General features: G+C 40.5%; 1 protein-coding gene across 1 annotated transcript in view; it reads right to left on the reverse strand.

Moving 5' to 3' along the window:
* Positions 1 to 269, reverse strand: part of LOC110394877 (cadherin-6) — a 106,463-nt gene extending 106,194 nt beyond the window's left edge. The window contains exon 1 of the mRNA XM_021388933.1: positions 74 to 269. The gene's annotated coding sequence lies outside the window, so the exon portion shown is untranslated. The remainder of the gene's footprint in view (positions 1 to 73) is intronic.

Consider the following 11,912-nt stretch of genomic DNA (forward strand, 5'->3'; position numbering starts at 1 on the left):
CAGCAAGGCTTTAGGTGTTTTAATCTGAAGATAACATGGCAAAGAGGAAATCGCCTGCCCGTTTTGTATTTACCTGAGGAGAGTCCACTGCAGCTGAGCTGCGCAGCGTCCCCTTAAGATTCGTGGCCAGTGTTGCAGGAAGTGCAGCTTCCTGCTGTTTTCCTCTCACGATTTCTCCACAGCCTTACGTTTGACCTTTATGATGTGCTTTTTCCCTCGCTAGTCAATCTTAAGCCTTCATTTCCCCCTCTTCTTTTCCCACCCCCTTACCCAGCTCTCACAACTGCCGCTTGCTGAATGTCTTAAGGATGGCTCTGTGCTGGCTCTCAGCCACCTTTGTGCCCTCCCGTTCCTGGACCATCTCAAGGCTTTCAGTGTAATTTAAATACTCCGAGCACCAGAAGTTCAGGTAACTATCTTGCTGCTTGCACAGTAGTTCCTGCGGTGCTGCAGCACCACCTCCACAGCACAGCTGTTATCCCTGACACTGGGACCGGGCTCCTTAAGGCAGCCTCCAAGCTATTCCCTACAGTTGCTGTGTTGACAGAGTCCTTCCTCAGCACAAAATCAGACTTGTAAGGGCTCTGCATGATGCCAACAAAAGCCTAAGCTGTGTAAAGAGGCTGGATTCTGCCGTCTGTATTCTTAGGAACTCCACATACGCCACTTAGGTAGCACCGCACTTCTCCAGATGTTTTGGTCTTTCCACACAGCTGGTTTATTTCAGCACACAGATCATTCTGATTGCTCTTCTTTGAACTTCCCCTAGTTCCCTTATTATGGTTTTTTTTGGCATTGACAGCTCAGGAGCTCGGTGAGTATTTGCAGAGTATTCCCAGGAGTCCCTTCTGGACACAGTCCTCCTCTCCCTCATGACAGACCACATTTGCAGGCTCCCTTTTTCCCTGCCATATTGCATTGTCAACGTGTGATTCACTGTCCGCTCTGACTCTGAGGTCTCCTTGGGCATTATTCATTCCTGGATGTGTCTCATTATAGTTAGCCTTAATAAGGCTGCTTTAGGCTTTTCTTCTTGTTCTTTTTTCTTTTTTTTCCTTTTTTTTTTTTCCTCAGACAGAACAGGGCTATTTTTGTCCTAGATGGACTTCTATATTTTTTAAAGAAGGAAGGATGAAGACCGGAACTGTTGTATTCTCCAAAGTATGTGCTGTTTTTTTGTTGGTTTTTTTTTGTTGTTGTTTTGTTTTGTTTTGTTTTGTTTTTAAATCTTCTTATTACTGGTATGAATTTGTGGTTGACAATTTTAAGTCTATAGCTGTGTGAAGAAGACTTGTTTTCATTTTTGAGAAACATTGTCAAGGTGATGCCCTCCCTCTTCAACCCTCCTCTGTTGACAGCTATAACGCTATTAGAATTCCCAGACTAGATCAGGCCATTAGCCCATGAAGTGTCCAGTAGCTGACACATTAGCTGAGAGCAATGTTCAACTTGGCTTGTGAAAATTAATCAAAATCAGCAGTGGTTGAAATCTACTGTCCTGTCACGAGGTAGAGAATTTAAGAAGATTGAAAGGAGGACTGAATGTTTATGAGTCTAACGAGGAGTGGTTAGAGTTGTTACACTTAATACATATGAATAAAACCCTGGAAACTAGATAAAACATTTTTTTCAGCTCTTGATCCAATCTAATAATTGAAAATCAGAGTAAATACTCCATGAAAAACATATAATCTCAAACCTGTCTTGTTTATGGCTGTTTGTGAAGCAACTATTCCTGCCCATGGATTGACACAGCATTGAGTTAGCTGCAGTGAAGATCCAAAGTGGCAACTTCTGCCTCTACAGTGTCCGTGGAATTCCCAAATGCTACAGGCTGTGACCAAAATGCCCACAAATCTCAGCCATCAGCACAAAAAGTCAAAATGCAGCACGGGCTAGGAATGTGTGATGTTTTCGTCTAGGCTATTCAAGAGAAATCCCATTTCCAAAAAGAGGAAGATTTCTTTGTGGGGTTAAAGGACGAAGAAGAAACTTCCTGAAGCTGATGAAAAGCCACCTACAGTTCATGCCAAACTGCAGTATCTATGAAACAATCTGAATGTCTCACTTTGTCAACTCTCACATGAATCAGACACTTGAGAATTTTCACAGCCCTTTTTATTTTCAAAAAATGTGTAGGGATCTTATTCTGATTTTGCAAAGGAGAAACCTCAGTCTAGCAGAACTTCTCACTCTTTTCAGGTGTTTGGTATTTTTTTTTTCTCCTAGAAAAAAAAAATTTTTTTTTCTCCTAGAAAAAAAAAAATCCTCCAAAAAGTAGAGGTACTATATCACTTCACTGCAAGAGAAGGGGAGAAAATTATGTTAACTTGGTAAGCAATCAGCTGATACTAAAAATTTTGTGGTAGAATAAATTATTAACTTGGTGCCACATCATTACCAGTGCTGTACATGGTCACCATGAAAATCTTTAAAAATATGCATTTTAACACTTCTGACCTTCCGTGTTAATGAGTTCCACAGGTGAACCACGTAGTGCATAGATGTGTCTTTTTCTGTTTGTTCATTTTACATTTATAGCTTTTTAATTTCAGAGTCTTATATTAAGGATTGAGAAGATAATGAGCTCCTGTATAGCTTAAACTATATATTTTTTCATTTCTTCTTAGTACTAGAATCCGGTTTAATTTTTGCCTCCCAAGGTTGAATGCTGTATGTTTTCTAAGTCTCTAAATCCAGTTCTGTAGATCCACGTGCAACAATCAAAGATTAGCCAGACAGTTGTAAGAAGCCAAGATAAGATGTTGTAGCTTTCTATTCCTCAAGCCAAACGTGCTTCTCACAGCACTGAACCTGACCCTGTCTGTATTTCTTTCCTAATACGTTGCAAATACAAAGGAAATAGATAAAATTCAGCCACTTTCCTTTCCTCTCCTGTCCGTACCTGTGGTCTGCTGGACCACTGGAGAAGCGATGATGTTTTGTTGGATGTATCCCAGTGATGGCTCGCAACTCCCCGTTGCATATTTGTTCTCCTTCTCTGAATAGTCTCATTCTTAGCTGACTCTGTTCTTGCAATTGAGCTTGCGAAACAGAAGAAAGATGTTATTCCAGGAAATATGAATTCTTCATTCTAATTTGAGTTTGTTACATTTTTTACCTCCTTCAAGAAGTGGTGAAGAAAAGTAGATGACTATTTGTGAGGAAGTACTCCACTTCTTCCTATGCCATTGATATTTTATGGTGAAGAGGCTTCAAATTGTAAGGCATAAAAGAACGAAGAAACCACATTTTCATCAACTCTTTCTGTTTTCATGGAAGTGTTATGAAATCTGCCTGGTTCCTCATAGCTTGCTCTCTGAACTTCTCAGCTGCTTCCCAAACAGGACACTCAAAACTCCAAGTTCTTTTGGTTTCCAAAGTGTTAGGGCTTCTTGAGCACCTGCCTTTTCTAATTTCAGCAGTGAAAGTCAGGAAATAACAGAAATATCAAATTATAACATTTTTGGTTTCTCCTTGGTAAGAGTTTCTTCTTTGGTTTCTCCTATTAATAACCTGGAACTTCTGGTTGAAGTTTTAATTGAAGACGAGAATTTATTTTGAACTGTGTTCTGGAAACTGAGTTTTCTACCATGCTATCTGTTTCTCTGCTGCTCTGCACACCTCTGAACTGTTCAAACTAGCACCTTTTTTCTTTAAGAAATGGCAATTTCTTACAAATTTAATAATCCTGGCCATCATGGATTTCCCTTAGTTTTTTCTCTGGTGTCTAGTCTATTATTCTTTTGTCTATGGATGGTAAAAACAAACTCTATTTCAGTGAAACTCATGCTGAAATAGATATTTTCAAAGCTGTCACACACCTCTGAATTTCTTACCTCTCCTAATTCCAGTGGTATTGAAATATCACAAGAACAGCTGTTGTTATGTTTCTTATGGAGTTGGTAATTACAGAATTGTGTTGTGAAAGTAATAAGCTAAAGAATGGCAGATATATTTCATATACATCTAATTTAGGTATGTTCAGCTGCAACGAACCTTTGGTCTTCAGGGTTCAGCCCTTACTCATCGCAAAAACTGCAAGGGGACTCTGCTGTTAAGCATGACAGTAAGGAGTCATTCACCTCTGCATTACCAACCTGACTGATCATTCCTGACAGAAGCATAAAAATGTGAGCATAGACAAATAAGATGTGTAAATAGCAGCTAATGCATTGGGAGTTTCGTTGCCTCAACAGGTTATAATTGCTCTAATCATCACTCCCACGAGCAGTTAGCATTTCCACTTGCCATAGAAGGGACCTGAAAGGACAGAAACATCTTCTGTTGGAAACATGATGGCAATAAACACACCACAACCGCTATGGTCTTTAAAAACAAAATCTCTCATGATTGGGGTAAGTGAGGAACCCGCACACTTCTGCGTGCACGGGCTAGTAGCAAATGGAAAATCAAGAGTACGTTCCTTCAGCTGAGCAACGGTTACACAATGGGATCAGTTCATGACCAGATTGCAGTGTAGGTCATTTGGGCACACTCCGGACATTGATGTCTTCCCTGTGACTAATGAAAAATGTTGTCAGCAGTCCTCTGATGTTGCTGTTGTAGGAGGTGTTAATCATAGGCACTAGTCAGAATTTGTTGTTACTTCTTTCCACATGTGATGACACTGCAGTAAAATTGTAAGCCAGTGCTGTTTTGCCAGCTCTGTCCAAGTTTTGGGTGCTTTGGGAGTATTTTACAAAATGCACATAAGTATTTTTAAAGGAATGCTTCATTTTCTGGAGGAAAAAAAAAAAACAAACCAACCCTTCCCCCCTTCCCTTTAATGTGCTGTGGAACTCGCAGATCTCTTCTGCAGGGCTGCATTTGCTATCAGTGTGCGCCACTTGGGCTATGAATACTATTATTTATGCGAAGCTCACATTCTTGGCAGTTCCTTGTCTGTTTATATCCATCAATTCTCTCCTCTTGTAGGGGTCAAACCTTTTGTGTAAGTTACCATGTTTTAACCAGTTTCTCCTCGCTGCCAGAGCTGCAGTAACGCTGTGTGTACTCTCACATGGTAGAGAGTACCAAGTAATGTGACTTTGTTATTCCTGTTCACTATGGATAGGCTAAAAAGAATCATCTTCCATTTTCTCCTGACTAAGTGTGCCTGTATGAGCAGTGACTATGCTTCAGCTGATGTAGGCTAGTTGCTGTGCAGTAATAACTTGCATGTGAGTCTGACATGAACATACTTTATATTTTAATAACCTCTGGAGAATTCACTGTCTTTGCAGTCTGTTCTTGCACAGCACCTAGCACAATGGGACAAAAAGCACTAAAAAAGTGATGCAGATAATTAATATATCAAAATCCTGGTGCGTTTTTCAGTAGTACACACGCATTCACTCGTAGACTTTCTGGCCCGAAGGGTTTGTCACCTAAATAGAACTGAAAGGCAAATGCTGAAAAGGAAAATGAAGAGGTGAAGTGAGTTAAGCTTCACACAGCAGGTCAGTTTAGATCTGGGGATGAAATCCAAACCTCATTCCTGTTCCACTCCAGCTCACACCAGTGTCTTATCCTCTTATTCACAGTGCCTTGCCACATCTGGCTCCTACCAAAGGTTTCAGTGCAGGCATATCTTTCTCACTTTTCAGATAAGTAATGCTGAGAGCCACAGGTCACTCCTTCTCCCTAGCACATCAATTCCTCTTTCTCAGGATTATGACTTATTCCAAATCTTCATCTCTCTTGATAACACTATTGATTCGTATACGTGTGTACAAGGTTAATTCATCCACACAAGCAATACTAGATCAGCTTGAAGTAGTTTTCTAAAAAGTGGTGCTTTTCATTCCCCCATCTCCTCTGCTTTTTGATTCATATAGCCTTGCATGGTTGCAGTGATATTTGAGGTTGCAGTGAAGCTGAATTCTGCACTACACACCTTACGCTAAGATTTTACATCCACATTACATTTTTATTCACAAAATAGTTTATGTCATTTTTCCCTTTTCTACCTGGGGTCTAGTTACTCCTACCTCTGTCCCAATTCATGTATCTCCAGACTTTTGTCACCAAAACCACCTGTGGGATGGATGGTATGATCAGTCACTGAGACTGAGGTCATTGGAAACCTAACTTTGGCTATGGTCATTTTTAATTTGGGTCATTTAGGTACTCTGTTAGAGTGGAAAATCTGAGGGAATCGTGAACTACTGCATGTATATACATGTACATATGCACGCTTGTATACATCCATACATCCATGTGTATGTGTGGGAGAGAAGAGGCTGGGGAACTTCTTAAATGATTATGTCATTGTAAAAAATGTAACATCAAATAACACATTAAATGGTACATTCACTTTTTTGGGGAAATCATATAGCAACGTAATAGTGAAAATGATAAAAAGACCTTGGGACATTTGTGAAAGATATTTCTCTAGAATAACTAGCTATATACAGTATTTACAAAGTGAGCCAGAGTTCTGTAATAGCATTTAGTTGAGCTAATCTTTCTACTTGCCAAATCATATTGTCATCCTAAAGAAAACAAACGCCCTTTACACTGCAGCTTCCTGGGTCTTGTGCATGACGCTTTATATAAAGTGATATAACTTGGTGTTCCCAATCTTTGGCTGAAGGCAAGGAGCTAACAAAGCTCTTAACAATGAAATGTATGTGGGCTATCTTATTGTTCTCCACAAAACGTATTTCTTCTGCTTCCTTCTTTTTTGAAATTCTTCTTACCTGCTTCCTTACAAGAGCCTTCATCTGAAGAGTGGAAATTGCAGGTCCTTGTGCCTGTCTCCTAGCTGCTAAGTGGGCTCCTCTTTGTGATCCCAGGTTTTGGAGTCCAGTGACCAGAATATTTTAATAAATTTCTTGTTTCTACCTCTTCAAAGTGTAAAAATTGCTTCTGTAAGAGGGAGATGCTAATCTGAGACTCAATCTTAAGAAGACAGGGATATTTTGAATTTAAGTGGATGTCTGCATTTCAGATGAAGGTGAGACTTCAGCAGAAAAGCTAGGAATGCCTGCGCAGTGTTTTTAAATACATATGATTTCCCTAGGAAGCTGCAGCCTTTTGAAAATTTCCAGCTTACTTGGTCCCATGCTTGTTGCCTGCACCCAATCCTCCTAACCCTTCAGTGCTGCGTGCACGGTTGCCTGCTCATCCTGAGTCCTCTCTCCCCCGAGCCCTGTTCCTTTCAGGGAACTGGTAGGACCCAGGAGCCAAACTCTTGGCAGAATATTTTATGATTCCTTTCATTCAGAGTTCCACAACCACACCTATGGGCAACATTGGGAGTACAGCTCCTAAGGACGTTGGCAACTCACTGCAAGTTGCCATGAAGTCAAACAAAAATATTGAAACTGCATAATACAGCTGGCTTCTCAGCCTGGTGTTAGTATAATAATTTTGGGTCTTTTCTCCTTAGAAGAAGAGAAACGTTTGCTCTGCTGTAAAGGATTTGCAGTTGGAAGGGGAAGCGGCAACCTTTTATTCTGCCTTTAATGAGAATAGCCCCCGCTAGAAAAGAGCATATTGTCAGGACCTTTTTTATTTACTTTCTCAATTAGTAGCAAACTGTGATAGTAATTCACAGGAGAGTTAACACTCTGCTTTCTGCATTTCGCTGTCTCTTCTGCCTGTAGCTATTTTAGGAATTCCAATGCTGCATGATATACCTAGTTACTGTTAATAGGTACTGTACCGAAAGGAGAGAGCTAAACATCCTCAAGCTGATCCTCTTTCTAATCTCTTATTCAGTGGACCTTCTAGCAGTGTGGGAAACATTTTAGCAAGAATTAGAGCGATGCAAGTGGGTTTTTGTAAGAACAGAACATCTTATAGTTGAGTGAAAATAAGTAGACTAACAAGCACCCATGTAAAGCAGAGCAAGGCAGCATCTGCTCTTGGATTCCTGGCAAGGATGAGCTGTTCACACTCAAGGGATGATAAGTTTATCTGTGACTAAAATGTTGGTTTATTGACTGGGGTTGTAGCTCTGCAAGTTAATTAGAAACAGGCTGAACTTTGGGCGCTTGAGTAGTCCCCCAAGGCTGGGATGACTTTTTGCATCTTTGAATTGGGTGTTGAGATGCTTTACAGTAAGCCCCCTGCGAACTGTGGAGGGTTAAAAAATCCTGTTTACATGTTCTCCTTGAATCGGGTGAAGAAATATTTCCTGAACCCACAGGCTTTTTTTCACACTTGAAATACTGTATAGCCCATTTGAATATTTTTGTAGTGCTTAACATTAGCATCTCTCACACAGTTTACATTACTTTGACTTATGGAGGTCCCACTGTGGAGGATTTGGAAAAACCAAAGTTCTGTATTAGTAAGCCCATGACAGAAAAAGAGGCAATTATCTTTTACTTTAAAAGCTCCAAAGTGTAATTCTTGCAATTAATTCCTACAAGGTTCAGAGAATCTAGGCTGGATTTGGTTTGCAGTAGGTATTTATATTCTCCTTGGAGCAGCTATATATTTATATATAAGAATACTGATTTCAATAACAATCTTCTACTTAAACTTGCAAGTCAGATAGATAGACCCTATGGAACACCTGATGTACATTAGTGAACTGTTGCTAAAGGTCCAGCTGAGTATCTGATGCTATGGTTTAAAATATGTTTTTTGGCACATCTTTGACTCATAACAGGAAAGAAAAAAAAATGGAAGAAAAAGCTTATAAAGCTCTTTCTTTCTAGAATTAATTCCCTTTTCTGTTTTCTCCCAAATGAATAGTATGTATTAGCTGAACTACATGATAGGGAAAATATCCAACAACTATTCGGAGATATAAAAACAACCTCATACAGCACACGCTTGATAGAAACTTCATCCACAGGAACTTCTGGGATGGGGCATTAGGAGAGAGCTATAATTTATAATTGGCTACTGTTCATTTGACAAAAAAAAAAAAGAAATTCTGAGTTTAAAAGGGACTTCAAAATATAAACCTGTCAGAGCCTCTGCATTGTGTTTGCTTTGGGTAGTGCATTAACATCTCTAGCAAAGCTTATGCTATTTTGAGTGATGGAGGTCCTACTGTGTAGGACTGACAAAAAAAAAAAGTTCTATATTAGTGAGCATGTGACTGGAGAAAAAGGCAATTATCTCTTTCTTTAAGAGCTACAAAGTACAGTGGTGGTAGCTTCTGACAAGAGTAAACTAGATGTGCACAGCTTAAAGGCAAGCTGAGGATGTGCAGATGAAAAGTTCAGCCCTCTCTTCCTTCCCCCCTCCTTTCCTTACTCACCCTTATGATCTCTTTGCTACAGTTTGAGAGAAAATCTGGGACACTTGTTTCTTTTATTTCTTCCAGATTGTTATTTTATCTTCATTTTTGGTAGAGCAGTAATGATATCCAGTGGCTGCTTAGATGAATCACTGATATATATTCCTTAGGGATATTCCAGAAAAATGCATCTGGGCTAGGACTTATTTCCGAAGTCACAGCATGAATCTGAAACCTATACAGTCTGCCAACAGTAATCAGCTGCTGTCACTGGTCAGGTTTCCATTATTTCTTTGTTGATGCTCTTCTTCAACCTTTCTATTTTCTCGACCCCCACCAGCAATTAAAGACTGCAATGACTCTTTATGTGCATTAGGAGGAGAGAACACACACAGGAGCCTTTCTCTTACCTTTGCATTTTATCTCCAGAATGTTACAGCTTTTTTCTGCCTTTGCACTCACTAGCTTATGCTGCCTTGGTTCAGGATTTAGGAAATTCCTCTATTTCTTTTGTCAGGAGCTTCACAAGAGGAAAACTGACCATGCATTTCTCTTCTTTGAAACCTGTGAGGAATAGAGGAATAATCAATAGAAAAAGAGAGGTTGAGGAATATTATAGTGAAGAGACAGGTGAGCTCTCTTCAGAGATCCGAAACCTTGAAATGAAAAATGGCATGTACAAAGACTTTACATCAATTAAGGAGGTGAATGCTGCTGCCGCGTTCAGTAGTTGCTTCTCAAAGTGCAAAGTAATCTCTCTGAAGTGCGGGCTGTGTCATGAACTGAGCTAAGAGCTAAAAGGGGGCTGCCCTGATGCTTCTGAGCCACCCAGCCGAATTTGGCCCCTGTTGGTAGCCACCAGCACTGCGTTGCAACTGGGAATAAACCCTAGCAGATGCCATGCCAAGCACGTCACAAAATCTTCCTGCACAATCTCCAAGCTGCGACATTCCCTTTTATGGGAAAGTTGCTCTCCTGGCACAGCTTTGAGGATGGCAGAGAACATCAGCTCTCCCTCCCCAAGAAGCCTTTTCCAGTTGACATCTACCAGTTGCAACAGCTGCCTATTAGAAGCTGCCAGTTGCCACTTTCTCTCTGTGAGCAGACTGCTAAAGAAAAGCACTGTTAGAGCCGGCCAAAAATCCTTTCCCCAACTTGTATGACGATTTACCCATTACTGTAGCTGTACCAAGAGCTCCTGCAGATGAGCTTATGCGATGTGGAGTGCGTGCTGCCGGCTTTCCGTGTGCATCCTGCAGGCAGAGCAGGGCACTGTACTGACCCCACCATCATGTCTCCAGCTCTCTGGTAACTCCTCCCTGTCGGAGCTGATGAATATGGTGTATATTTGCAGCATTGCTCCTAGAGGTATAAGCATCTTCGGAACAGCGCTCTGTCACATTGGCATTTCTCACCGCACAGTCTTCGTCTTAAAATAGGCTGAGCAGGATAAGAGATGTTTGTTTACATTAAAACAAAAGCTCTAGATGGAGCAAATTAGTCTTGTGGTATTTAATTTGTGATTCATGCTCATCTATGACTCTTCTCGCTTTTCTGCAATTAAAACAGCCTGTGACTGCACATAAACATTTAGCCTAGTTAGGTTTGGGTGCCAAACTTCTCTTGCTTTTCAGTGGTATTTGGGCGTTAAACTGTTCTTTCATCTTTTAAAAGGAACCCCAGGATTCCAAATTTTTTTCTTTGTGCCTGATTTTTGTGTTATGGGGATCCAGTAAATGTTGTACAATTCTCCCACTAGTACTGCAATAACAACTCTGTGTGATCTTGGCACTCCATAGCAAAAAAGCCACACTCGCAAATGTAAAATTTTTAGCAGATCCTAGCTAACTAGCAAATTTGCAGGGTACCATGTCATGATCAAAAGCTGGTGTTATCATCTCTGTAGGAAAGCCCCAGTGAGGTCACATTGTATTTCCCCTGCTGAGGATTTTATCTCTCATGTCTCCCGCTTGGGGCTACAAAGACTGGAAGCTGGGTGTTCAGTGTCCCAAAGAATTAGCCATAACACCAGGCTAAAAAGTAGTTATTTATGCTTATTCTAATAAACTTTTACCAGTTTTGTTCATCATCCTTTCAGCAAAGGAATCGTTTCTCCTATTTTTCTTATTAGATCTCAGATTAGTATCTTTCAGCAGTGACAAAGAAACTAGCTGGAATAATAAATGTACTCGTTTGCTGATGCATGTAGATTGCTTCAAAAGTAATGCCTTCTATTTATTTCCATGGAAACTACAACAGATACAAAGAGCACAATAACACTATTTGATAGAGCAAGGTACAAAGTACTATTTTTTTCAACACAGCCACCACCACTAACTATGCACTTTTGCCTGCAATGAACAGGAGCCTGCATGCTGCACTCGTAAACATCTACACCAGTGGAGATGACCCATTGTTTCACAGCTGCTATTACAGTGTCAGTGCTAGGAAAATGTTGTCCATGCAGTCCATGTTTCATCAGCCCAAACACTTGGAAGTCAGAAGGTGCCAAATCTGGACTATAGGGTGGATATAGTAGGACAGTCCAGCCAATACTGACAGCATGCTCTATGGTCTTCAAACTGGTATGGGGCCTGGTGTCACTGTGTTCCATGAGAAAGGTTATCTTCTCTGGCCTCATTCTGGAAGATCAAGCCTTCAGCTTAGTCAGCATCACGACGTAGCACTCAGAGTTGCTGGTTTGTCC

Source organism: Numida meleagris, chromosome 2 (genome assembly GCF_002078875.1).
Source record: "Numida meleagris isolate 19003 breed g44 Domestic line chromosome 2, NumMel1.0, whole genome shotgun sequence".
NCBI lineage: Eukaryota > Metazoa > Chordata > Aves > Galliformes > Numididae > Numida > Numida meleagris.